This window comes from Canis aureus, chromosome 26 (assembly GCF_053574225.1).
Source record: "Canis aureus isolate CA01 chromosome 26, VMU_Caureus_v.1.0, whole genome shotgun sequence".
Lineage (NCBI taxonomy): Eukaryota > Metazoa > Chordata > Mammalia > Carnivora > Canidae > Canis > Canis aureus.
Window position 1 is genome coordinate 6,851,845 of NC_135636.1, and position 27,808 is coordinate 6,879,652.

At 38.1% G+C, this 27,808-nt stretch overlaps 1 long non-coding RNA gene across 2 annotated transcripts; it reads right to left on the reverse strand.

Annotated features, from left to right (window-relative positions):
* Window positions 1-756: 756 nt before the first annotated feature.
* On the reverse strand, window positions 757-27,724 carry LOC144298773 (uncharacterized). 2 transcript variants are annotated; one of them, XR_013365658.1, is made up of 6 exons: window positions 27,656-27,724; window positions 19,743-19,825; window positions 11,451-11,536; window positions 9,869-9,964; window positions 5,152-5,245; window positions 757-1,013 (listed from the first exon to the last, which is right to left on the reverse strand). It is a non-coding gene; the product is annotated as an uncharacterized LOC144298773 (long non-coding RNA). The 2 variants fall into 2 exon arrangements; XR_013365659.1 differs by lacking the exon at window positions 27,656-27,724 and adding an exon at window positions 22,254-22,352.
* Window positions 27,725-27,808: the final 84 nt, after the last annotated feature.

A 27,808-nucleotide genomic window follows, 5' to 3' on the forward strand; every position in this document is an offset into this window, starting at 1 on the left:
GGAATTTGGGGTGGGGATACAGAACTGGAGTTCAGAGTACTGGAATTCCTACTTAAGCATCTGGGGTAATGGCAGGAGTTAAAGCTTTAAACCTTGACAACCACAAATTATGGGTTGCACCCCAATGACATTTACAGTGGTGGTGCCATCACAAGCTGTATCTGCTTCTCTTAACTTCCAGATTCTCATCCCCTTTCACAAATTTTCTTGTCTCCCTTTAAACTTATTCATTTCCATTTCTGAAAAAAAATTCTCTAAATCATAACCACATGTCATCACTTTACACGCTTTCCTCATTCCTTCCCTCTCTCTCGACCTTTTTCCTCTTGTCATTCAGCTTCTCCCCATTCTTTTCTTGAACAAATATTTATAGCAAATCAATTCTGTGGCCATTTCTGTTCTGTTCCCCCTCATCCACACATTCTTTTACTTGGTCTTCATTCCCCTCAAATATGGGGTTCACAGCAGAAATACCACTCCAGACATGGTAGCCAGCTGATACAGTGGGGCAGTTATGTTTACTTGACTATGAGGTCTTTATTAATCCAGGCAAAAGTAACTTGCACTGGGGAAGACCCTCCCATTTTCAGCTCAAGATGTGCTCCCAACCAATGGAACCCTCTTGGATATATACCAGGGTCCAGATTGTTCCCATTCTGGACTCACAGGACCAATCACTATTGCCATTAGTTCAAATGACCTGTTTATCCTTGTTACAGTTCACCCTGTAGCTTTCAGTCTCTGAAATCAATGAAACCCTTTGCAAAATTGCAGTTTATTTGCCAAATGACAGAATGATGTGAGGATTGAGTTTTGTAGCCTGATAAAATAAGGATGATGAGGGTTTGAATATTTTACCCATTTCATTCCATCAGGGATGCCATTAGTTTTCTAATGCATTCTCCAGGCTTTTGAAGGGGAAGCTTGGGTCACTTTGAGGCAGGAGAGGCTAAAGATGGGTCTTCCGCTCATCCCCACAGGATGATGTTCCTAGTTTTGTGTACTTCAGCATTCTGCATGAGATATAATGTAAGAAAAGACAAGGGACCAAATGAATTTCACAACACATTTCCACTTAGATACATTTAAATATCCAAGTACCCTCTCTCTTTTTTTGCAAGACTTGGAGGAGGGGATGTCTTCTCCTTTCTGACATGAATCTTCTATTGACCGTCCCCTGTTCCATACCCTCTAGCCTCTCTTGCATCTATGATTTCCTTCTCTGAGCATCTTTCTCTCAACCTAAAAACTATACAGTCCACTCTAATCTGGCACTTCCCCAAGTTGCTTCTCTTTCCCCTTGCTCTTTCTGGCCTCTGTGCCCACCACTCTGTGTCTTCTCATCACCCAAAAGCATCACATCTATTCCTTTTTTTTTTTTTTTTTGCATCACACCTATTCCTAATGTGCATTGTCCTGATCTCTCTACAGCATGTCTTCAAGTATGTAAGTGATGAATCACTAGATTCTACTTCTGAAACCAATACTATGCTATATGTTAACAAACTGGAATTTAAATAAAAACTTGAAAAAAAATCTAGTCACCAGCCCTGTTGTCCTACTGCTAGATCTTTCACAACCTACATGCACATGGATTACTACTAATGGTCCATGTTTCAATGTCATCAAAGCTACTTGAATGCTTTATGAATTTAGGATATAGCCACATAACCTAATCCACTCAAATTTGTGATTTTGGGCATCCATTTATAATGTATTAAATTAACTGTATAAAAATTATCATTTTGTACACCAAAAATGTATTATAGTTTTGTAAGATATTACCATTGATACCACTAAAGGGTAAAGATGTGGATACATAAAATCTTTCTGTATTATTTCTCAAAGTAGCAGATTGTGAGAAATGTATGTTTTTACAATAAAATTTTTAATTAAAAATGATCAAATAAAAAAATAAAATAAAAATGATCAAATAATTTCACATTATACAACCTAATAGCACCCAAAAATGTTCAAGAAACAAATAATTTTTTTTTCTCCTTGTGGATTTTTCCATGTGCTATACAGTGCTAATTCAGAAAGCCTGACTTTATGAACTCTAAATAATTTATAAGGGTAGAGAATTTTTCTAGGAATAATTAAACCCAATTGTACAATAATTAAGTTTAAGCATTTAGCAAAAGTATTGCATTTACTCAGTGCATAATAATCAAATCTAAGCATATAGCAGAGATATTGCATTTATTCAGTGCTTCCCTTAAAGGATTTTCATTTTGTTTACAGATATGTTTTCCCCATGTGCTACATAATTTGTAGGACACATGAATTAAATGTCAATCGCATGGCTCTAGGCTTGGTTTGGATGAAAGAATCTAATCAATATGTTTTTTTACTCATTGTTTTTAAATGTAAAGATTAGGAAGTTGACTGTGGATTAGGCCAAGCCATGGATCATATGCTAAATGCATCTTTAGATTGCAAGTTCTCCTCAAGGTCATTAAGGTCACATAATCTGGCCACACATACCTTTCCTGCAACTCCACTCTCCAGAGCATCCCAAACCATACTGGGACACTTTGAACTGCTAGAAATTTGTTTTATTCCTCATAATAAGGTAGAATCTATCTTTATGAAACTTTAATTTGCTAGTATTAATTCTACTGCTTGAGACAAAGAAAGTTAAGTTCAGAACTTTCTCCATATCAGACATAATCACATGCAGCTGTCTGTCCCCTTTATTTTAACTCTTTCCCAAGTCCAAGGCTTCCTAAGTTCCCAATCCTATCCTGTGTGGCATGGCATTCAGTTTCTTTTCATTTTGTTCATTCTCCTGTGATGAGTTCCCGTCTGTGTTTGTTCAGTTAAATACAGAGTCCCAGAGTCCCAGTTGCAATTTAAGCAGTCCACTGGCCCCTCCAATTGCCTAGACACTAGATATAATCAATAAAGACTAAGATGATCACACTTGATATTCTTAGCTTTAGCACTCAAATTGCACTGCTCACTCTTCCAAATCTAACTATAAAACCAAAATCACCTCTCCTTTTCCCCCTTCTTCTCCACTTTTAGACCAGTTGTGAGCTTTTGATAGTCAAAAAATATCAATAATAAGAAAAAACTTGGACCAAATTTGAATGTCAGCCATAGATCTCATGTCCTTCAATACTTCAAGAAATAATGCAGACACAGGCAATTAAACAGAACACATTTGACTTGGACTACTCCATTTATCTTCTATGATTTTCAGGTCCAGCTTTCTGACTAGTAGAGAGGAGATAAAAAAAAAAAAACTCTTTGAACAAAACAGTTTAGTCAGTGAGCAGCATGATTGGAAGATGATAGAGATCATTCCTGAACCTTTTTCATGGTGGGAGGGGAATGCCAGGCTTTCTATAGAATTATAGAGCGAGACAAAAGTTGTTATTATTTCCAGACAAACAATGAGGCAAATATTGGAACAAGTTAAGGTTCCTAAGTAACTGCGCTATAGAGATGAAAGGATGCTAAGCGTGACATGATGGGCCAGGGGGTTCTGGCAGGGCCAGTGGGTGCTGGGTGCCCAGGGGCACTGCCCATCCCCACCTGCTCAGTGGGCTTCCAGGTGTTACCTGGTAAGGTGGAACCTGACCACAGCTTGGGGGCTTTCCGTTTCTGAACTAGGAGTTCCAGCCTCAGGTGTTCTCAGCACTGAAACCTGTGCAGCCCTGCTCTTCTGCAGCTTTACTTTCCACTTTATGTGCTCCCTAAAGTCCTTACCCCAAGCTTCACTATCTAACCAACTCCATCTCTGGAAAGTTTAGATTTAACTTTCAGTTAAGTAACATTTGGAAGGCATCAAAATACAAGCCATGGGGACTCGAATTCTAAGAAAAGCATTCTTTTTTCAGCAGGTGGCACTGTTGCAGTAAAGCTGTGTTTCTTCTGGTGACGTCAGAGACAAGAGGAAGCAACAAGTCTTAACCATATAGCATATTTAATGCAAGGATCAGATTTTAAAAATTCTAATTATTTTAACCAAATGATAGAGTAATTGTCACCCTAAATGGAACAAACCAGTTTCATGTGTCTCCTGGTAGGAGGCAACTGGGGCATGTTACCTCGTGTGGTATTTTTGTCAAAAATTCATACCTGAATCTAGTCCTGAGGAAACATCAGACAAACCTAAAATAAGGAACATTCTGCTCAGTAACTGGCTAGTACTCTTCATATATATCCAAATCAGGAGTATAGAAAATGGTTAGGGTTTTGTTCCAGATTAAATGGAACTAAAAGACATAATAACCAGACGTCATGAATGATCCATGATTGGATCCTGGACCAAGAAAATAATTATTGGAATAACTAGAAAAATCTGAATGTGAATTATTCCAATAGTAGCACTATGGATAGTAAAAGAAAATTCCTGGTTTTTAAGAAATGACCCTGAAGTAACTGGAAGAACAGGTGTCACAAAATCATGTCTCAACTTATTGTCAAATATTTGGAAATACATATTATAGTTTTGTAAATTTTGTATATATTGAAATTACATCAAAATTTAAATTACAAAAAAGTTATATTTACCCACTTTTTTTTCCTCTCTTAAAGATTTTATTCATTTATTCATGAGAGACACAGAGAGAGAAAGAGAGGCAGAGACACAGGCAGAGGAAGAAGCAGGCTCCATGCAGGGAGCCTGATGCAGGACTCGATCCCAGGACTCCAGGATCATGCCCTGGGCCAAAGGCAGGCGCTAAACTGCTGAGCCACCCAGGGATCCCCACATTTACCCACCTTCTTACTCAACTTCTCCAAACTACTAAAACATCCATACCTAAGCCAGACCCACCGAGAATAACCCACACATCAGTCTTTCAGCAAATATGTGAATTGTTTTCCTTACTTACTGTTCCCCCTCAGGGTTCTCCTGATGGTCAATATCTTTAGGGCCAGGCCCTGGGGTGCGGTTTGTTTAATGATGTCATCCACTTCGAAATCTCTTACTCTTTAAATAGTTTTTTCAGTTCATCTCCTCTAGTAGGTATATGTTCAGTTTACTTAAACATGAGAATATGTTTGTAAAATATAAGTAGAATATATAAAATCATAGAGTCTTAGAATGTAAGCACCAAAGAAAAACTGTCCCATCCAACCCCACCCTACCTCTTAGTTGATGAAGAAAAGGAAGACAATAGAGCCACAATGACTTACTCAAATTTACAAGGTCACTCAGGTGCAGATCCAGGCAAAATGTCCCAGTTCCTGTCCTGGGTCCTCTGTGTTGTCCCTTACTTTGTTTCTCACACTGTGGGAATAAAAGAGATACAAGGTCAGGTGCCAAGGACATGAAGACACAGAACAACACAATGGAACTATTTCATGACAAAAAATTTGAATATCTTATTATACTAAAATAAACATACGTGGGACACCTGGGTGGCTCAGTCAGTTAAGCATCTATTGATCTCAACTCAGGCCTTGATTTCAGGGTCTAGAATTCAAGCAATGCATTGGGCGAAAAATTAAAATAAAAAAATAAAATAAAATAAAATAAAATAAAATAATAAACATAGGCAAAAATTTACCTGAATTTGCAATCTCAAAAATAGCACTCTTAAAAGACAATTCGTACTTTTCAGGGTATCTTGGAACTATATCTTCAGGTGCCCCAGGAGTGAAAGATCATTGTTCCCTTCTGCAAGTTCTCAATTAGAAATGTTGCAAGGCCCTGGGACCATATAGCCAACATAATGGGAGTTCAACCAATGGCTCAATCTGCAGAGCTCCTCTTTGTGGGGCATCATGCTAAACACCCCTGATTTTCCATTGCACCAGCAAGAGTCCTCCATGCTAATAAAACCAAGATTTTCAGTGCCTAGTGGCACTGCTTGTGTGGCACTTTCAGGTACTTATGTGAGAATTGAAGAAGGGCCTCTTCTGGGACAGCTGGCTTTGTGTGTAGAATGTGTGCCATCACCACACACACACACACACACACACACACACACACACCCCTGAGCTGTGTTTCCCCCTCTCTGGTTGGTATTTGAAAGCCTGGAGTTTGTCAGGCCCAGCATGTTGGAAATTCAGAGGGGCTTCCCCTACTAATCTTTAGGCAAATATTTTCTCTGCTCTGCTGACTTCATGGTGAGTTACTGGCCTTGCACCTCCTGTGACGAATTGAAGTAAGCCCACTTGGGTGGCAAGGGCATCAGTGCTTTCCATCAGCAGGGAGCCTTTCTATTGACTGTGGTGGGGTCTGCCCTGGGCTCCTCTCCCTGCACCAACCTCCCAGATGAAAAAGGACAAAGTGTTCTTGTTACCTTCAAGGTAAACTAGGCAAGAACCATGGAAGGAGGGTAGCCTGTAGAATGGATGATTTCCATTCATGGATCAGAGGAGACTGATGCTCTAGACTGGCACTCCAAGCGTGCTCTTCTGACCAGCTCCCTGCCTGCCTTTTAAACTTTGATTGTAAGAGACAGGAAGATGATGGCCCTTCACTGTTTCTGTAATTACTCTTGGTCTTTGTGGCTGGCTCACTCACTGAATTAGACCAACCAGTGGAGCACCTCACACTTTGGCTTTTTGTGTGTTTTGACTTAGCTCTATGTCTGAAATGGTCATGTATTTTCACTATGAAATGCCTCTAACACACACACACACACACACACACACACACACACACACCTACCTGTTCTTCCTCTGCTTTCCCAACCCCCCTCCCCCCCCCCCCCCCCCCCCGGGTTACTAACTGACTGAGACTCTTACTGCATCCTCCCCCTTCAAAGCCATTTTACCTTGCAGCCATTAGGGAGCATATCTCACAATGCCAATCAAATTCTTTCAAGTGGGGCAGCCCGGGTGGCTCAGTGGTTTAGCGTCACCTTTGGCCCAGGGTGTGATCCTGGGGACCCTGAATTCACATTGTAAACAGCAAATGGAGGAGAATGCATGGGGAGCTGGTGGCATGTGTTTGCAAGGACCAAAAGTGGGAGAAACTATGTCTCAAATTGGGCAATCTTCAAAACAACCCTGAAACAAGGACTTGGGGCCAGATAGTTGACTTTTAGAAATGATCCCAGTTATCTGAAGTTGGGGAATTAGGAAGGATGATGGAACATGCCAATAAGGAGGGTGTTAATCTTGGGGTACCTGGGAGGTTCAGTCAGTTAAGCATCCAACTCTTGGTTTTGGCTTAGGTCATGATCTCATGGATCATGAGATTGAGTCCTGTGTCTGGCTCTGTACTCAGGGGGGAGTCTGCTTGAAGACTCTCTTTCTCTGCCCTTCCCCCCACCTTAAGCATGTGTGCACTGTCTCTCTCTCTCTCTTTCTCTCTCTCTCTCAAATAAATAAATCTTAAAAAGAAAAAGAGGATGTTAGAGTGCTGCTGCCATAAGCAGCTGGACTTCAATCTCCCCAGGACAGGACATACCTCAGAAGCAGTAGAACACAATTCTATTGTCCCACCAGGAGGCTTCAAGGAAACTGGGGAGTTTATCCCAAACTCCCATCTGTTAGTGGTTTAAGGATGCTCCAGGGCTGAACAGGACATTCACTTTTCCTGTCCACAAACCAGTGGAGAACTTGCTGGTGGCAGGGAAAAGAAGTCAAGAAAGAAGAACAGAGAGTTGCCTTGCCTGGACTTTGCTTCCCAAGTGGAGGCCTGAGTAGGTGGCGAGATCCAGAGTTCTTCTGACTCCTTTGGCAAGATATGAAATTAGCAGAATTTTCAAAAGGCTTCCAATGGTATTTAGATAGATGAGCTAGTGAGAACCCTCAGAGAGCCTCCAAGTACCCCAGTGGTCCTAGTAAAGGCCAGTCACATCTCCATATGGCTGATGACATGTGGAAGCAACTGATAGAGATGAACTGCAAGAAGCCTTAAAGGCAGGAAGATAGAGCAGAGTGAAAACCCACATGGCAGGCAGATTGAAGTCGCTGTGGGGCCATAAGCATACTACTGGATGATGCTGGAAGGGATGCTGATGAGTGAAGACACAAACAGGCGCTGTTGCTCAGCAACTGCAGGGGACAGGTACTAGCCATTGGCCTCACTTCCTTGAATTTAAACATAACCTCAGAGAGAGAAGCAGAGATGGGAGAGGAGATGACTCAATCAATGGAGATTACCCACAATTGGTTGAGATTAAGTCCTTGCTACTTGATGAAATGAGGCCCTAGACAATAGTTAAACCTAGAAAAATAGTTTCTTTTTTTTTTCATACCTGGATTTGCGGCCTGAAAATTTCATTCCTACCATATCTGGAATGGTCCTAGTTCCTCTCTCAGGTCCTGAATTTTAACAGCTCAAATACATTTGGGTTTTTTGAGTTTGAATTTGGTTTGCAATTAGGTTGGACTCTCCCACTAGTAGACCCTGGGACAAGGATTTGAATGCCAGTACTTAATTGGGAGTGGTTTCTGAAATCACTCATAAGGGAGAATAGAAGTGAAATAGGGAAGGGAAGGTAGCAAATAAAGGGTGTAGATCAAACCTGTTTCTACATTAATCCTGCTGAAGACCTCGGGAAGATTGTGTCAAATGTGCCTCAGTATTGGCAAATCCATCAATCACATTGGCAAATCCATCAATTCCCATGAGTTACTGTTGAGATCTGCTCCTGGCAGATAGATTGAACTTTCCAGCCTTTCTGGCCTGCCCCAAGCATGGACTAAGAGGCTCTGGGGCAGAAAAACCTCTCAGGCAGGGTTCCAGTGTTTGAGGTAAGAAGCCACCAATGGTACAGAAGGAGTGTGTGTCAAAGGGGTGTGGACAAAGCACTGGCAGCATCAACACTAGTAGGGCTAAATCACATCCCATTAAAATCCCAGAGCACGTATAGATCATGTCATCAGTTTACTCTAGGTGTGTTTTCCCCCACCTTCAGATCCAATGTAGCAAAATGACAAGGGAAAAAAAGGAAAGAGATCTCCAAGAGGATAACGAATCTCAATCATCTTTGCATGGTCTTACGTGACATTTTATTCCACCAATGGACCATGTAGCCAGGTGGCAGATGGCACAGTGAGAAATGATACCTGGAGCCTTACTCAGGGAACATGAAGAGGCAATTTTTGCATTCCAAGAGGTAATTATGCTAGAGTTACATAGCAATAAATTTGGAGATATACAAGGTTAATAATCCCTCACTTAAGACTTTCCTTGACTAGTAGGACACAACCCACTAGAGGTTATTCCCCTTGAGTAACTGGAAGATTCAAGAAGCCACACTCACTGAGCTTGTCCAGCTTGATATCTCCTGGCACCTTTTTCAGATAATCTCTCTTTTATGCTTATCACACTAAACATAAGCTCCATAAGATCTATGTGTCGCAGGGCTGTTTATTACTGAGCCTCAAACTCATACCCTTGGAGGACTCTTTGTCTTGCTTGACAAATCTGCAGTCTATAAAACTGGCTCCATGTGCCTTAGAAATTTCTCTTCCCTTGCATTTGGGACTTTGTCCTCTGTTGGCTTTCCTCTCTCTGTGCCACCATCTAATGGTTTTCTGAGTTTCTCCCACCTTTTTCACCTTACCTTGATCCCAGTACTATCCAAGGCTTTGTCCCCAAGCCTCGTTTGTTTTCACTCAACTTTTTCTCTCTGGTATGTTTGCCTCATTTACACTCCAGATTACAACCGTCACCCACAGATTAATGACCCACTCCACACTTCAGCCCAGAATTATGTTCCAAGATGCCCGCCAACCCTCCAAACCCAAACACACATCCCACTTTATTCGCTTGCCCTCCACAGTTGCTCTTCCCTCCATATTCCCAGCCAGATGCCTGGTCCTGTCCTTTGATCAGCCAGAGTGGGATTTTGTCCTATATGCCTCCATCACTCCACCCTACCACTCAGGCCCTGAGCCCCATGGGTCTATAGCCATAAGAGTTTTCAGTTCATCTACCCCAACTCACTTCTCACTGTGATCACTTCGGTGGCACCCTAAGCCAGCTGCTGCATCTGGCTTCATCTTTGTTCCAGTCCATTTTCCACACACTTCCAGGTTCTTTCTGAAATTAAGGATAGCATGCATCTCTCCTGCTTAAAACTGTTGGTGGCTTTGGCTTTTCAGTCCCAGTCCATCTGTCTCATCTCTATTTACTACACAGGATTGAGAACTCCCCCTCACCATCTCTCTGCCCGTCTCTCTCATCTCTCTCTTTCTCTGTGTCTATCTCCTTTTCTCTCTCACACATATGCATGTGTACATGCGCACCCACACACATCTCCACCCTAATGCCCCTGATGCTTTCAGTCAAATGTACTGGTCCTTCCCGTTGTCATTGTTCTATATCCAAACCTCAAGGTTGATCTCACTTGTTGCCTCCTGGGAAGAACATTCCTAGACAGACCCTCTAACTTTTCCAGACTTAATTAGATGCCCCTTTGCCCCTTTCCTTGCTTCTGTGAGATACTATACATCCTTTATGGAATCTCTTTGTACTGTAATTGTTTAATTGCGGTCTTATTCAGACGAGGCACCATGTGTTTCCATCTCGATTTTCCCAACCTGTAGCACAGCACTGGGCACAGGGTTGGAGCTTCCAAAATGATGAATAAATGAAAAAAAATGAATGAATGAGTGATACCTGACAATATTGGGCATGGAAATGGAGAGTCTGCCAATGGGCCACATGCTCATGCTTCACTCTTTTTCTTTCCTGCATGTTTCTGCTAGAACCTGCTCAAAAGCAGCCAAGACCCAGGCCTCCAGATTGCCTCCCAACCCTGCTCTGAATAAGAATGGGGAGGAATGCTGACTTTGCCTTGACTATGGAAGACTTTACGAGTTCCAGAAAATTGATTTTTCCAGGCTTGCATGGCTTGGCATAAAAGCCAGACAGACTTTTATTGAATCTGGCCCTACATGGTTAGATTTTTGACCTTAGCAATGTGGCCAATAGATTCAACCATGAATACGTTTTGTTTTCTCGTTTTTGCCACATGGACTGGCTTTCACAGATTGGCCAGTAGGTCCAGCCACCACTGTTTCTTCCCCCAGCATCTGTTTCCCTGTTCCTGCGGCATCTATAATTGTGAATAAGTTGTGGGTGCATTTTTGAGGAATGGTGCAGTGGCATGCACTGCAGGAAATGTGTGCCCGCTGGTGCTGGGTTGCTGTTTATGTTTGCCAGTGGTCCCTGTAATTGGAAGGCTGTATTGCCTTGCAATTATGCAAAGGGTAATAAAAAGAAAATTAGGGAAAACATATGAGTATAACATCAGATCTAGACCACTGATATTTTGTAATTTTACACAAATATAATACAGATTTTCCCCCCAAAATCCACTCAACTGTAGTGAATACTGAACAAAAAAAGCTCCACTTTAAAACCAGGCACAAATAAATATCTAATCTTTCAGTCTTTGAACATGATACAGTCCACTATGAGCACCAATTCAATTAAGGCAGAAATCCTAGGTCGTCATCTCTTCTGATGAAAAGCATTAATTAAGAGGAATCAGAAGGCAGCATGCTAGAAGGAAAGCAGATACCTTTTATGGCCATAGGGATTCCAGCACATCTTCTTGTGATTGTCCCTGTGGTACACTTCATGCCTCTACTGCTCAGACACTATCTACTGTAGAAAGAAAAGGAAAGAAACTTTCTCCTTCCGAGAAGTTGCAAGATTTGACTTTTTAGAAAGGAGAAAACAATCTGAACATTCATCTTATCAAAATAAAAACTGAGGCAGCTCCGGTGAGTCAGCGGTTTAGCGCCGCCTTCCCCTCGGGGTGTGATCCTGGAGTCCCCCGGATCGAGTCCCACGTCGGGCTCCCTGCATGGAGCCTGCGTCTCCCTGTCTGTGTTTCTGCCTCTCTCTCGGTCTCTCATGAATGAATGAATGAATGAATGAATGAATAAAATTAAAAAAATAAAAACCGAAAATTAAGGTTTTAACTGACAGTCCCCTATAGATGCAGCAAAATAACATCATTGAAAAAAAGCTATTCCTTGGTAAGGCCATGAATCTTATTAGCAAATAAGAGGAACTATGAATTACCTAGCATTTCTTACTATAGGCATTTTGTGAAATTTTGTTTTTTAAATTTAACTTAGCACTCTTTTATATTATATATATTATATTTTATAATATGAAATTCTCTTGGAGGAAACGGATATCAGTGTTCTCACAATTCAAAAAAAGTGTTAGCATCTCACTGCCTGCTTGCATACTCACATATGTTTCCAACATGCCTACAGCATGTTTCAGGGTTGTTGTTTTTTTTTTCTCTTGCAGCACAATTGTAGGACTTGCAGGACAGTTTCATAGCTAAGCATAAAAAACAAAAGCTATGTATTGTGGTCCTTGTCAATGATGCTGGCCAAGATTTCAATATCCTACTCATTTATTATGCTGATAGGGTAAGAGGGGACTATGTATTATCTAGGTGTTTGTATTGAAAATCTTTATTTTACTAAAATACCAAATGCTTATTTGTATTGATTTATTGCTTTGTTGGCTTTTTCTCCTCACAACCCCGTCTTCAAGGGCAACATGTGGAACTCTGAAGGATCGCTGTGTCTCAAGACAGTGGGCTGCTTCCACTGGCTGTGATGCTCTCCTTTCTGGAAGAGGCGTTCTTGTCCTCTTTGACTCCCATCCATGTCTTTTCCAGAATGTTCCTCATGTGAACCAGAATACGGAGAAAGGGCCACATCCTTGAGCTTGAGCTTAGTGCTTGATCTCTACAAGTAAATTAGTTGCTTGCTCCTAGAACCAACTGGAAACGACCTAGATGAAGTACGACCCTAACATTTTTTTGGCAGTCTGTAGGGTTTCTGAGCTTCTTTAGACTTAACGTGCTTAGCATCTGGACTGGCTTAACTTTCCCTTGGCAATGTTTTGGATACTTTAATGGATAGGAAGTGCCTTCTCATTTTCTCTCCTTTGGGGAACCAAGACTTACACACAGATTTTCCTCTCAAGTTTGAGTGAGAGGCCTCAAGTCAAAGCCAGGGTTTTTCCTCTGATGAAACATGCATGATGTCCAATGTCCAGGAATGTGTTTCTGGTGAAGGTGGAGGGCAACACATAGATTTGATGTATGTACAGCATTTAGGGAAATGAACAGCCACCTTCTGCTTATAAGGTCCCTTTACAGATGACAAGGGGAGAGAAGAGCATGAGATTAGACTTCCTGCTTCATTATAATTATTTTAAAATTTATGATTCTTGTCCCTTTCAGTTTTGAAGGGGTGTTCTTAAAAGTATTTTTCTTGGCTACCAGCTAAGGTTTGTTGAAAACCAAAGCCAAAGTTAGGGAAAAATTTAGAGAAATAGGGAAGCATATGACCTCCTGAGGCCAGTAAGACTCATTTCCCACTTTTGTGCAGACACTGAAGACCAAGGACATTTCAGACTTGACTGTCTTCAGCCAGCGGAGGAGATGCCTAGTGTTGACAGATAGAGTAAAAGATCGCACAATGATTAAAAAAAATAAGCAGAGGACCTGAATAGACATTTTTTCAAAGAAAACATACAAATGGCCAACAGTCACACAAAAAGATACTATTATCATTGGGACAATACAAATAAAATAAAAACCACTATGGAAAACAGTATGGAAGTTCCTCAGAAAGTTAAAAATAAAACTATCCTATGATCCAGTAATTGCACTACTGGGTATTAACTCAAAGAAAATGAAAGCACTAATTCAAAAAGATATTTGTACCCCTACAATGTAATTGTAGCATTAATTATAATAGCCAAGATATGAAAGCAATCCAAGTGTCCATCAATAGATAAATGGATGAGGATGATGTGATATAAAAATATACATAATATATAACACATAAATAATATAGAATAAATATAATTCATCAAGAAGTTAAAAATAGAGTTACCCTATGACCCAGCAATTGCACTACTGGGTACTAATCCCAAAGATACAGATGTAGTGAAACACGGGACACCTGCACCCCAACGTTCATAGCAGCAATGTTCACAGTAGCCAAACTGTGGAAGGAGCCACGATGCCCTTTGACGGATGAATGGATAAAGAGATGTGATGTATATACAATGGAATATTACTCAGCCATCAGAAAGGATGAATACCTACTATTTACATCAACGTGGATGGAACTAGAGGATATTATGATGCTGAGTGAAATAAGTCAATTGGAGACAATCACCATAAGGTTTCACTCATATGGGGAATATAACAAGTAGCTTTCACTAATAGCTTTCACTATATTCCTTTCAGAATTATAAGGGAAAAGAGGGAAACTGAATGGGGAAAAATTAGAGAAGAAGGCAGACCATGAGAGACTCCTAACTCTGGGAAACAAAGAGTTGCAGAAGGGGAGATGGGTGGGGGGATGGGGTAAGTGGGTGACAGGTACTGAGGAGGATACTTGATGAGATGAGCACTCGGTGTTATACTATATGTTGGCAAATTGAATTTAAATGTTAAAAAAACAAAACTACAAAAGAAAAAAATGAATAAAAATATATAATAAATAATATATGGATATAGATAATGGAATATTACTCAGCCATGAAAAAACAATTAAATCGTGCCATTTGCAGCAACATGGATGGACCTAGAGGGTACAATGCTAAGTGAAATAGGATAAAGAGAATAAGAGAAGGAGAATTACTATATTATTTCGCTCATGTGTATCTTTCACTCATTTGTATCTTAAGATACAAAACAAAAAAAGAAAAAAGAGACAAACCAAAGAAAATAGATTTTTAAATTCAGAGAATAAACTGGTGTTTGGCAGAGGGAGGGTAGGTGGTGGGATGGGTGACATAAGAGTATATTTATCATGACAAGCACTGAGTATTGTATAGAATTCTTGAATCACTATTTTATACACCTGGAAGTAATATAATACTGAATGTTAATTATACTTTAATAAAAAATAATGAAACTCAAAAAAAGAAAAAGAATATGAAAAAGACCTCACAGTAATATCAATTAAAACAAAATGCAAAGAGAATTCTTTCCCCTAATTAATGTGGAAACGACTATAGAATGAGAAAAAGGAACATGAAATCTAATCTCCTGAAGGAAAGCAAAATCTTTAAGAAGCCATGAAGCCCCAGGATCAATGACCAGTGCCTGCAGGTGCGACCTCTGATGTGGAGAACTGATCCATAGCTAGGAAACTTCTGATGGAAAGCTTCAGCCCTCTGAAGCATGTTTACACTTCCTCACACAGCAGATATAGCTCAGAAACCTAAGGGAACTTTTTGGGAAAGTGACTTAAGCTTTGTTCCTTAATTTTCCTGCTTCAACATCAGTTACAGAGCCAAGGAGCCCATGTTACAAAAGCCACTAGAGGCCTCTCCCCCAAGGCCACCTGCTGTACCAGGTGAAAGGTAATGGGCATCCTCATTTGGAGGGCATCCTCATTTGGAGGGTGCTCAAGAACTTCAAAATACACAGGGACTTTGAGAGAGGACAGATTGGGGAAAAAGAGAACAGAGTAGAGTGGTGAGGAACCCATTTCCAGAGTAAGTAGAATTGAGTGGAAATCATTTCAAAAAAGAATGCAACATACCTAGTTGTATAGAACAAGGCAAGACTGCCAGAAACATGTTTGGCTTTCTTGCTGGAACACTTTTTATCAGACTCTCATTGTAATAATTAATGATATCATACAAATGTAGTCAAACAACTATATCAATTCCCACTTCTGTTATTTTTTGGTGGGTTTTTAAAATTAGTTCCAAAGGTAGAATTTAGTGATTCATCTGTTGCATGTAACACCCAGAGCTCATTATTTCAAGTGCGCTCCTTAATGGGCATCATGCGGTTACCCTGTCCCCCCACCTACCTCCCCTCCAGCAACCATGTTTGTTTCCTAGAGTTCAGTGTACTACTAGAAGTCCTAGCCTCAGCAATGAGATACAAGAAGAAATAAAAGGCATTCGAATCATCAAAGAAGTCAAACTCTCACTCTTCACAGATGACATGATATTCTATGTAGAAAACCCAAAAGATTCCACCCTAAAATTGCTAGAACTGATGCTGAAATTCAGCAAAGTCTCAGGATATAAAATCAATGCACAGAAGTCAGTTGCATTTCTTTACACTAAAAATGAGGCAAAAGAAAGAAAAACCAAGGAATTGATCCCGTTCACAATTGCACCAAAAACCATAAGATACCTAATGAATAAACCTAACCAAAGAGGTAAAGGTTACTCTGAAAAGTATAGAGCACTTAGGAAAGAAATTGAGGAACCCACTTCTGTTATTTTACAGGTACCGTCTTGGTCATATCCATCTAATGTTTACAAATTTTTTCTTTGAAAAATCAGTGTGTTAAGTTTCATAGTGGTATTTTAGATGAATTATGAGTCAACAAAATTCCATGACTGAGAAACTTCTCATGCACGGCTATGAAATATTGTGTTTCCTTTTATATAGATAAATTTTCTCTAATTTTTAAAGTATATTTAGATTAATAGAGGATGAGTTCAATTATTTGAAATTTGTGATTTTTGTAAGCTTGAGAGATCCCTGTTACGTAGAAACTGTAACTTCATTGTCACTGAAACAGAAGAGCAAGGAAAAGTACAAAGTAGGACAAAGAAATCTTGTACTGAAGGTTGGCAGGGATTTGGAGGGATTTTCCAGGTGCAGAACACAATTTGCAGACATACTCTGAACTCAGACAACACATAGATGAACTCAGGTGTTCAATCTTGAACTGACTTTAAAAATTAAATGACTTGCTCATGAAAGTGTCAAAATTTGCCATAGTGGTGGTTAATGATTATAACAAAGATTAATTGATCCTGAATTCTGAATTTCAATAATACTAAATTAACTGGTGAAGGAAAATAAAATCTCAAAGATAAAAATTCCAAAAACAAAAACAGACCCTAAATTACTAAAAATTTACCTTTAAAGAGGGAAAAATTTTTGGCAATATTAGCTCTATTATACCTCTCTGATGCAATGCTATTTGAACTTTTTTAGCCCCTTCGTTGGTTGGAGTACTATAAGGTGTCCAACATGTGAAAGAAATTAATGTGAACTGCTTGGCTGCAGCAGGATCCCAGAAATCAGTCTGCATCTCCATGGCTTAGGTCCCCACGGCACTGTATTCTCCCTGACCCTACACCGGCAAGTCACTTATGGAGGTATATCTCATTTTATTGCACTTCACTTTATTGAACTTCACAGATACTGCATTTTTGTTGTTGTTGTTGTTGTTGTTGTTTTACAAATTGAAGGTTTGTGGCAACCCTGAATCAAGCAGGTCTGTGGGCACCATTTTTCCAAGAGCATTTGCTCATGCTGTGTCTCTGTATAATACTATGGTGATTCTCACAATGTCTCAAATTTTTCATTATTATTATATTTGTTATGGTAACCTGTGATCAGTAATTATGACTCACTGAAAGCTCAGATGATGGTTAGTATTTTTTAAGCAATAAAGTATTTTTAGTTAAAAGTATGTACATTTTACACATTTATAGACTCCAGTATAATACCAACAGAACTTCGATATGCACCGGAAAACCAAAAAATTTGACTCACTCTACTGCAATATTCGCTTTATGGCAGTGTTCTGGAACTGAACTCACGATATCTCCGAGGTATGCCTGTCTTCAAAATCATTCAGGAATATGGAGGGGAAAATCAATACTAGCAAATAAATGATAACAAATGAGGGATATTTCTATGTATTATATAGTCTGTATTCTAAGGTGCATTATTAAAAAGGAAAAAAGCAAATTACAGAAAAAATGTGTTTTATTCTCATGATATTCAGGAAAGAAAATAATAGGAATACAGGCTTATGTAGATTTTCCTTTTTAAGAAGCACTAGAAAAATAAAATGAAAAAAGTTAAATGTTGACCTATGGAGGAGGGGGATAATAAGGTGGAGGATCAGGGTTACAAATTAAACTACTTTGAAATCATTTTGTATTATAGATTTGATTTTGAAAGCATGTAAATATTTGTACATAATTTGAATAAACAAAGAAATAAAATGAACCCTAAAAATCAAACTTGGTTATGTAATTAGTGGCATAAGCACTCTGAGAATAGCTATTGCCACTTTAACACATTATTTGACTGTACATCGCTAGTTGGATATCACCTAAGGACAAAAAGAACTAAAAAACAAGTTAAAGGGATTTTTTCTATTATTGTATTACTGGTGATAATGATACTGTTGCATGTGTTTGGAGGGATAAAATACGGTGTTGTGTTGGTCTTTTTGAGAATAAGGCTTTCCAAAATGACCTCATGATCTATTTATCTTTTTAAAAAATAAAGGTTTTTCCTGAGTTAAACTTTACAATATGACCTCACGATGTATTTTATCTTTAAAAAATTTTCCTAGTTGTATAAACTGAAAAGGACTGGATACAATGATATGCTCAAAACAAATAAGCAAACCTATCAACTGAACTATGATCTTTAGATACCATTTTTCATTAAAAGGAAAAAATGCTCCTTTGAAAAATGAGTGCCTGAGATACACTATTATATGAAAAACTAAGGATGTAATTAGAGCTTTTGGAATGATTATATGAGCACTTCCACAGATTCTCCCCAGAGTGAAACTATTTAACTTGTAAAAATTATAAATCATAATCATTTAAAGTCTCTGTAAACTGACCTAGGTTCATACAGCAAATTGGAAGAACTTATTCAATAAAATACACTAAACCTTGGAAAGAAGACTGGGTGTCTATGTTGTCTGAATCAGTACTTGTTTCCATCAGCCACCCCCAACCCCATTTATGTTCCTAAAGCTCTACTCCTTGTGGGTGTGACCAAGAGAATAAGGGTTCCTTTTATCCTAGCCCAGCTTCCAGTTATAGGGATATGATTTCACCCCAATAGGAGTTGCCAGGTCTCCTTCCCTCTATTCTAGGAAGGTGCAGCCAAGAAGACAAGGGTTCCCTTCCCCCAGCCAGCTCCTACTCCCCTGGAGGAGAATTTATCCAAATCTTTGTAGACCAAGAATACTGGGGACTTCATCACTGCCCCTCCTTAGTTGCTGCTTGTATGACCTAAGTTCCACTTGAGAGGGGGCAGGCTGAGAATATTACTGGCTATACTTGGCCCTCCCCCTCCCAAATCCCACTCCTAAGGTGAAAGTATCATTCCGGAAGAAGTAGGTCACCACCTCTATATCCATTTCTGATCCAGTAACGTACTAGAGGTTCTGCGCATGAGAAGAAGCAACATGGAAACACTGGTAGTTCCACAAATCTGTTATGGGGATCATTTGTGGGGAGCAATACCTGGAGAAACTCATGTCTTAAAGCACTATTGAAAATAATGGAGATCTTAGTGATCAGAAAGCTAATAGCTCAATAAAACTAGTTGCAAAAAACAAAATAGCTGACCAGCCTGAAGTTAACAGAGGGAACAGGAAAAGAGATTTTTTTTTTTAATGGTCCTTGCTAAGATCACCTCAATCCCCTAGGTTCTGAAGACTCTGCATATGCATGAGGCTACATCCATTCAGGCGCAACCAGATTAGGCACTTGAGAACTACTAGTCTCTGGTTATTTTTTTATATATATAAATTTATTTTTTATTGGTGTTCAATTTGCCAACATATAGAATAACACCCAGTGCTCATCCCATCAAGTGCCCCCCTCAGTGTGCGTCACCCAGTCACCCCCACCCCCCGCTCACCTCCCCTTCCACCACCCCTAGATCGTTTCCCAGAGTTAGGAGTCTCTCATGTTCTGTCTCCCTTTCTGATATTTCCCACTAGTCTCTGGTTAAATGTGGAGTGGGCTTCAAATAATTCCCCAAGCTATTCACAGATCCATCAGCAAAATACAAAACTCTTACCAGTTGGAAGGGCATGAACTCTAACCAATGACTGGATAAACATTAAGCTATGCTGAGGCAGCGGTGACTTCTAGGAATCCAGCCTTAAAAACAAAAACAGGGTGAGGGGGATTGAGCAGTGACATCACTGGCAGCTCACTTTGGAAGAAATAGATTTTTAGGAATTAGTCCAAGCAAACACTACACAAACTAATAAAAACCAGCAACATCAACAAGCCTCTAGGAAGGAGAAGAGGCCACTAATCAAATCTAGAGTTGCTACAATATACTATCTTAAATGTTCACTTTTCAGAAAAAAAAAAAGAGGCATGCAAATAAACAAGATAGTGTGAACCTTATAGAGGAAAAAAGTGGGCAATAGAGACTGCTTTTGAGAGGGTCCAAGTTGTTTTATGCAGAGATAAAATTCTCCAAAACTGCTGTTATAATAACTTGAAAAAAATGAAAGGAAACCATGTTTAGAGAATTAAGGGAAGTTCTGATAACAATGACTTATTAAGTAGAGATTATCAATAAAGAGAAACTTACAAAAACAAATGGAAATTCTGGCATTGGAAAGTATAGTATCTGATATTAAAAAATTCAGAAGGGCTCAAAAAACTTGCTCTGCTAGGGGAAGAGAAAGGAACTGTAAAACTAGAAAATAGATCATTCAAGATTATTAAATCTGAATAACAGAGAAAAAAGGGATGAAAAATGAATCAATCCTCAGGGTTATGGGAAACCTGTCAGCATACCAATATACATGTAATAAGAGTATTAGAAGAAGAGAAGAGGTTAAAAAAAAAAAAAGACAGAAAAAGTACCTAAGGAAATGATGGTTGAAAATGTCCACATATGAAGAAGACCATTAATCTGTATAACCAAAAGCTTAAAAAATTCCAAGCAGGATAAACACAAAAAGATCCACATTCAGATATATCATAGTCAAAATGTTTTGGGACAAAGACAAAGATGAAATCTTAAAAACAATAGGGTAAAACAGATCTTCACATACAAGGGAAGCCCCAAAAGATCAATAACTGACTTCTCATCAGAAATTATGGAGGATTAGAAAAGAAGAAGAAAATATGGAGAGTAGAAAGAAGTGGGCAACATACTCAAAGTGCTGAGGTGGGGGACAGAATCTGTCACCCAAGAATCCTATATCCAGCAAAACTATCTTTAAAAAAAGAAAGACAAGGGGAAAACAAGTCCTGGATGACAGCATAGGGAACTCTTGTGACATGCTCCCCCAGAGAAACTGATGAAAATGGTTTTTAAAAAACCATATAAAGTTCCTGGAAAAGGTCTAAAAGAAAAATAGCAAATGAAGAAAATCTATGAAAATTCAGTAAGAAAAGTGGCTGTGTGGTAGATAAATCAAGGCTGCACCTTCTTTTCTCTTTTCCCAATTCAGCAAGGCCAAGAATACAGGATTTTCTCTCCGCCCCAGCTCCCAGTCAGAGGGTTCTCTTCCCAAAAGAAGCAAGACTTCATTTCTCATCCTGCTTCCAGCTTCTTATTGCTGAAGCTAAGGCCCAGGAAAGTGCTCCCTTTTTGAGAAAAGCACCTACTTGTAGAAAGAAAGCTCTATCATGAACACTGCATGCTGAAAATAGGGAAACCATAATCACCCTTTATCTGGCTCATTAAGTGGTGGCTTCATGATAGGAGGGACAAACCAAGAGGACCTCAGACTGTTGTCACTCTCCACCTAGTGCTAACCTACTGGAGTTGTTGGAAACTGGACACTTTAGATAATATATTGGAAGGAATCTTTCCGTTTCCCCATTACCATCAGCTTCAGATTACTGGCTCAGAGAATTTGCACAAGGAGGGAAGCCAGGCTATAAAACAGCCCCCCATCTTTTCCCAAAGAAATTATATCATTGGGCACAGAACATGGAGAAAAGCTCAAACCTAAGGTGGCTCTCAGAACAATGGAATCTGTGGTGGAAAGCAACTGAGAGAATAATTTTGGATTTAATGTAAATACAGCCTAGACTTTAGGTTAGTTAGTTTGCTGGAAAAAAACAAGGAATTGACAACTGAGAGGAGTCTCCCTGGAGTAAGAACAAATATCACGCATGGACATCAGAAACTATTCCTTCAAAGGAGCCACATGTGATTGGATTACTTTGTAGAGTGATTTCCCCAAGGCATTATTGAAAACAGTAGAGAAATCACCCAGCATTAGTGCAGTATAACAGAGAAAGTGGAAAGGAGAGGCCTAGTAATATTACTGTCATCCCATCCCCATATACCCCCCGCAAACTACATCCTTTTTAGAAGAAACAGGCTTTACAGCGTGTGGAATAAATAGACTTTACCAAAATAATTCAGCCAGCCACTAAAATAAATACATAAATAACAATAACAAGCCTGTGGTTGGGAGAGGATTGCTATCCAGAGTTACCACAATATGTTATCTAAAATATCCAGTTTCCAACAACAACAACAAACTGAGGCATGCAAAGAAACAGAAAAGGATGATTTATGTACCGGAAAAAAACAGGTAACATAAACTACCTGTGAAAGTAGTCAGATATGGGACTTAAAAGAAAAAGATGTTAAAGCAGCCATTATAAATACATCAGAGAACTAAAGAAAAGCATGAAGAAAGAAGTAAAGGAAGGTGTATGATGACAATGTCACATCAAAGAGAGTATCATTAAAGAGGAAAAATTCTAAAAGAGAATCAAATGGAAATTCTGGAATTCAAAGTACAATAAGGGAAATTTTAAATTTTAAAATTCGCTGGAAGGATCTCAATGGTACATTTGAACTGGTGGAGGAAAATATTAGCAAACTTGAAGACAAACTGAAAGAGATGGTGCAAACTGGAAAACAGAGAGGAAAGAATGAAGGAAAATGAACAGAAAATATACCAACATAGGTGCACCTGAAGGAGAAGAGAGAGAAAAAGGAGCAGAAAAATATTCATAGAAGTAATTGCAGAAAACTCCCTAAATTTATTAAAAAACAATTTAGGATGTCAAGTAGGACAAACACAAAAGATCCACAAACTGATAAACCATAATGAAATGCTGAAAGACACAGGCAAGGAGAAATCTTGAAACCAGAAAAAAAAATTACTTATGATGAAACCCCAATAATATCAACAGATGACTTTTCAGCAAGAATAATGAACACAGAAGGCCAAGTCATGGCATACTCAAAGAAGTGCTTTAAAAAAAGGAGTCCCGGCGGCCTGGGTGGCTCAGCAGTTTAGCGCCACCTTCAGCCCAGGGTGTGGACCTGGAGACCCAGGATTGAGTCCCACGTCAGGCTCCCTGCATGGAGCCTGCTTCTCCCTCTGCCTGTGTCTCTGCCTCTCTCTCTCTCTCTCTCTCTCATGAATAAATAAATAAAATCTTTAAAAAAAAGGAGTCCAGCAAAGCAAATGATATTCTATATCACTCAACAATAAAGGTGATTTATCTTCAGATTAAAAAAAAACCTAACAAAATAAAACTGGGAGAATCTTGTTATCAGACAGGCATACAAGAAATGCTGAAGCAAGTTCTTTATAATGAAAGCAAGTAACACTAGACACGTATTTCAGTTGACACACAAAAAAAACAAAGAACAGTAGTAAAAGTAATTTTGTCATTACATGAAACAGAATAAATGCATATTTTTCTAATTTCTTTTTACATGTGATTTAAAAAGCAATTGTAAGAGGTAATATGTATATAATATTGGACTTTTCACATATAGAAACGTAATATATGTATAACATATTTGTCAGTGACAGCACAAAAGAGATAAGGGGTAGCAAAGCTGCACTGTGCCTAAGGAAATAACCATAGACAATAAAGTAACAATTACAGTGCATTGTTGAGTTTTAGTACTAATAGGTATAATTCACATAATAACACTAAAAAGGAAATTGAATGTATACAGTGTATGTTTCTATATATAACTACAATAATGCAAGTATAAATCTGAAGCTAATTCTAAATTAAGATGTATAAAACAAACCCTACAGAGTGACCAGTTTAAAAAAAAAATCTCCAAAAATATAGTGAAAATATCACTTAGTGGAACTAAAAAGCTATAAGAAAATATTCACAAAAAAAAGAAAATATTCATTTAGCAAAAATAAAGCAGCAAAAAAGAAATAGAAGAACAAAAAAGATATGAGACAGAAAAGAAAAACTAAAATGGTAGATATAAACCTAACTACATAAATTGTAGAATTAAATGTGAATGGATCTAATCAAAAGTCAGTATGTCAGACTAGATTTTAAAAAATGATTCAACTGTATGCTGTCTATAAGACACATAGATGCAAAGACAAAAATAGATTTTTTTAAAAGAATGGGAAAAGTTATAAAGGAATATAGAGAAAAGATTTTTTAAAATTTCTCATGTAGCTAATGGGATTAAATATTATATATAAACCCTACTACCCTTTTACTTGAGCAGGAGCGATCACACTTTAGAAGTCCCAAATGCCACCAACAAACCAAGGTTAGCGAACATATGCCACAACATGATCCTTCCATCTTGAGATTAACACAATTCAGGCCCCAGGCAAGTGCTTCTTTACATTTCTTGTTTTATACTCAAAACAAAGAATGACTGCATATAAAGGTCATGAAGGTTTGTGGGTTGCGCCACTGCCAACATCTGAGACTGAGTAGACTTTAGGGTGCAGGGACGTTTTAATCAGTGAAAACATTCAGGCAAAATAAATAAGTAAATATAGACAAATTCATTTTCCCTCAGAAAGTATGAGCACAATAAATTCTCAAATAACAAAGTGCTATTTCCCAATGATGACAATTAATCACTTTCATGCTATACATGTACATAATACATAGGTGTATTGTCCATATATGTCCATATATGTATGGACATGACATGTATGATTCTTTACATTTAGGAACTATATGAACATTGAATATATATATTTTAGAAACTGAAAATAACACAGTCAAATTGGTCAAAGGATGTATATGTAATCTGGTTTTTTGCTTAATATAGTAGTATGAACATTGTCTCTCACAACATAATATCTAACTAATCCCCTATTTCTGGACATTTATGTCATTTCCAATTTTTGCTTCCATAAACAGCATTACTTTGCAAACATTCATAGGATTATTTTCTAGAAATTGCTTGCTAAATTAATGGGAATACAAAATTTTTAACATGGATTATGTTGCTTTAGAGTGATTGGTAATTATTTTAGTTAAGTAGTTTTAATAGATATTTGAATAATAGTGTCTTAATTACAAAAAGTCTTGTGTATAATACTCCATTATCTTGTTAGGATTTTTCACATAAATAACCATATTTAATTCATCACAGAAAAAATCATGAATGTCAGATAACCAAATTATAACCTCAAAAATGCCTATGGCTTTAGTTGATCTAAAAACAGACAAGCCTAGTAAATTCAGAATGTTTTAAGAGATGTCCCAGTACACTTGGACAGAATAAGTATGCATATATCACATGTGCATCTATTTGTATTTGATATTACACTGATACATTTTATTTATTTATTATTTATTTATTTATTTAAATGACAATACATTTATTTATTTAAATGACTATACATATGTTATAAAGACATTTGAGTGGGCAGTCACATGCAGACATGAGCTGTGACTTGGAGCATTTCTCTCATTTGAAACCTCTCTAGTTCAAAGAGAAATTTTATGCTTTGGGTAAATATTTATTTACAAAAGGAAACTAACAGCAACAAAACTTCTTACTATTTCTTTTTAAAATCAATTTTACTCTAAGTGAAAATACAATAAATATTCAGTAATAGAGAACAGAACATAAGTTACTGAATAAAAACTACCTAATACCAGATAATAAAATAGTCACTCAAAGGAAAGCTCATCTTAAACTATTTATAGCATAACCATCTTCTGTTGTAGGAAAGTTTTTGTGTGTTACTTGGTTCTCTGGGTTATTTCTACCAACATATGTATAATCCTTTTGTGTGATTTTGTAGGGAACTATTCAACCAAAAAAATATATTATCCAATTTATCTATTAAACTTTAAAGTCCATTTACACAAAAATGTTATTGCCAAACTGGCCAAAATTTGACTCATGGTCTGTATTTTGTTACTGTTTTTTTTACAAGAAAACATTAATCGTTGTCTTCATGTAATACCATACTAAAAACTAATGAGTATTCACTCGTTAATTAGGAGTTTCAAATTAAGGCATATCTGATGTAAAACTGAAATACAATTCCTGTAAAAGCATGCTGATTTACAGGTCATGTAGTTTCAGCATTTGCAGGCTAATTGGACACTAATCCTGACTTAAGCACATATATATGCAGAAATGATGTATAGTAGACAAAAAATAGACATTTTACCTCCCATCCCACAGTTCCCTCTGTTCCATCATTTCTTCAAAAATCTCTCTGCTATGGTTTGAATGTATGTGCCCCATCAAAATTCATATGTTGAAATCCTAATGCCTGGTGTGATGGTATTTAGAGGTGGGGCCCTGGGGAAGTGCCTTAAATCATGAGGGTGGAGCCTTCATAAATGGGATTAGTGCCTTAGGAAAGAGGCTTTCCTTCTGCCATGTGGAGGACACAGCAAGAAGACACCTACTATGAATCAGAAAAAGAGCTCTCAACAGAATTTGACATGTCATTGCCTTGATAGTGAACTTCTTAGCCTCCGAAACTATGAGAAATAAATCTGTGGTTCATGTGCCATCCAGTCTGTAGTATTTTGTTATAGTGACTCAAAAACCCTAAAAGACTGACCCTATGCTGCTCACTGACAAATAGGTTAAATGAGGCTGTGGTATAGGTCATTGAAAGGGGACTTCTGTTTGTGATACCATGTTGTGACTTTTAGTCTCTTCTTGGGCTGTTTCAAAAAAACGCTTATGGTGAACCTACTCCAGGTTAGGCAGCACCTCACACATCAGTAAAACCCCATGAGTTATGACTTCAGTCAGAGAACCCAATAACTGGAACCTAAGAACTAAATTAACACAGGCCCACTTGGGGTAAATATCAGTGAGAGTGAGGTTGCGAGTGTGTGACAGGGCAGGAGTCCTGATTTTAAAAAGAAAAGCTGTCTGAGAATATTCTGTTGTCAAATTATTCAAGATTTTCTTTGAATCCTAAGACATTTCTCTGCTAATGTTTTGGCTTCCCAATACAACTCAAGAAGACATACGATTGACCCCAATGATTGTCTTGAAAATTAAGACTACTCTATCCTTACTTCACTGTGGTCAGAGCTACTTACACTTGTCCTTGGCCTTCTTTGCAATTTTTCTTTACCCCAACTTAATTTCAGGCTACACTAAAATCTGAAAAGCACACTGATTCTAGATGCCTTCCACCTGCTTTAGTGGTAGCTGGACAGAAATATCACCACCTCAGAGAAATGGCTCTGCCAGAGCATCTAGCAAGGTTTCATATATTTTTTAATTAGGCAGAACTGTCCAAAAAAGCCTTTAAAGATAAAAAGCAGGGCATTAATATAAAAAGTATTTTTTCAGGAATTACAACTATTTTTGTTAACTTCATACTATTGCATTTGAAGGAAAATGGTCCAATAATTACATCCCTGGACATTTTTAATCTATATTTTCATAAAACACACTGTTTTTTTTTAATTCTTCCTAAAGAGAGGACATCATACGGCAAAAAAAAAAAAGACAGATTAAAAAAAAAAGCAGATGGACACATTTATTTTTAACTTGTTACAGACTGAAAACATTTAAAGTATCGTAAACTTGTCTATTAGGAAGCAAAAGTTTTTATGTCCCTCCTGACATGCTTTGAGTTTTCCTTAGATGTGTCCTTTTCATAGCTAAGAGAAGAAATTATGTTTAAAATTTAAATTGCTATTTATTTCTTATAACTAAGATGTGCTATCTAGTCTCAGCAAGGATGAGAGAGGGAGAATAGAAGTTGAAACACTAACTTGGTTTCATGAAGGCAACTCCTTTGCCTTGCTTTGGACTCTCTGTGGAATATGGATATCATTATAGTGATCATAATGTGAAAGCATTATGAGATCATCTTATCTCATTGGAAGATCAGTGGAGTAAGAATGACCATAAAAGCCTCAATTGTC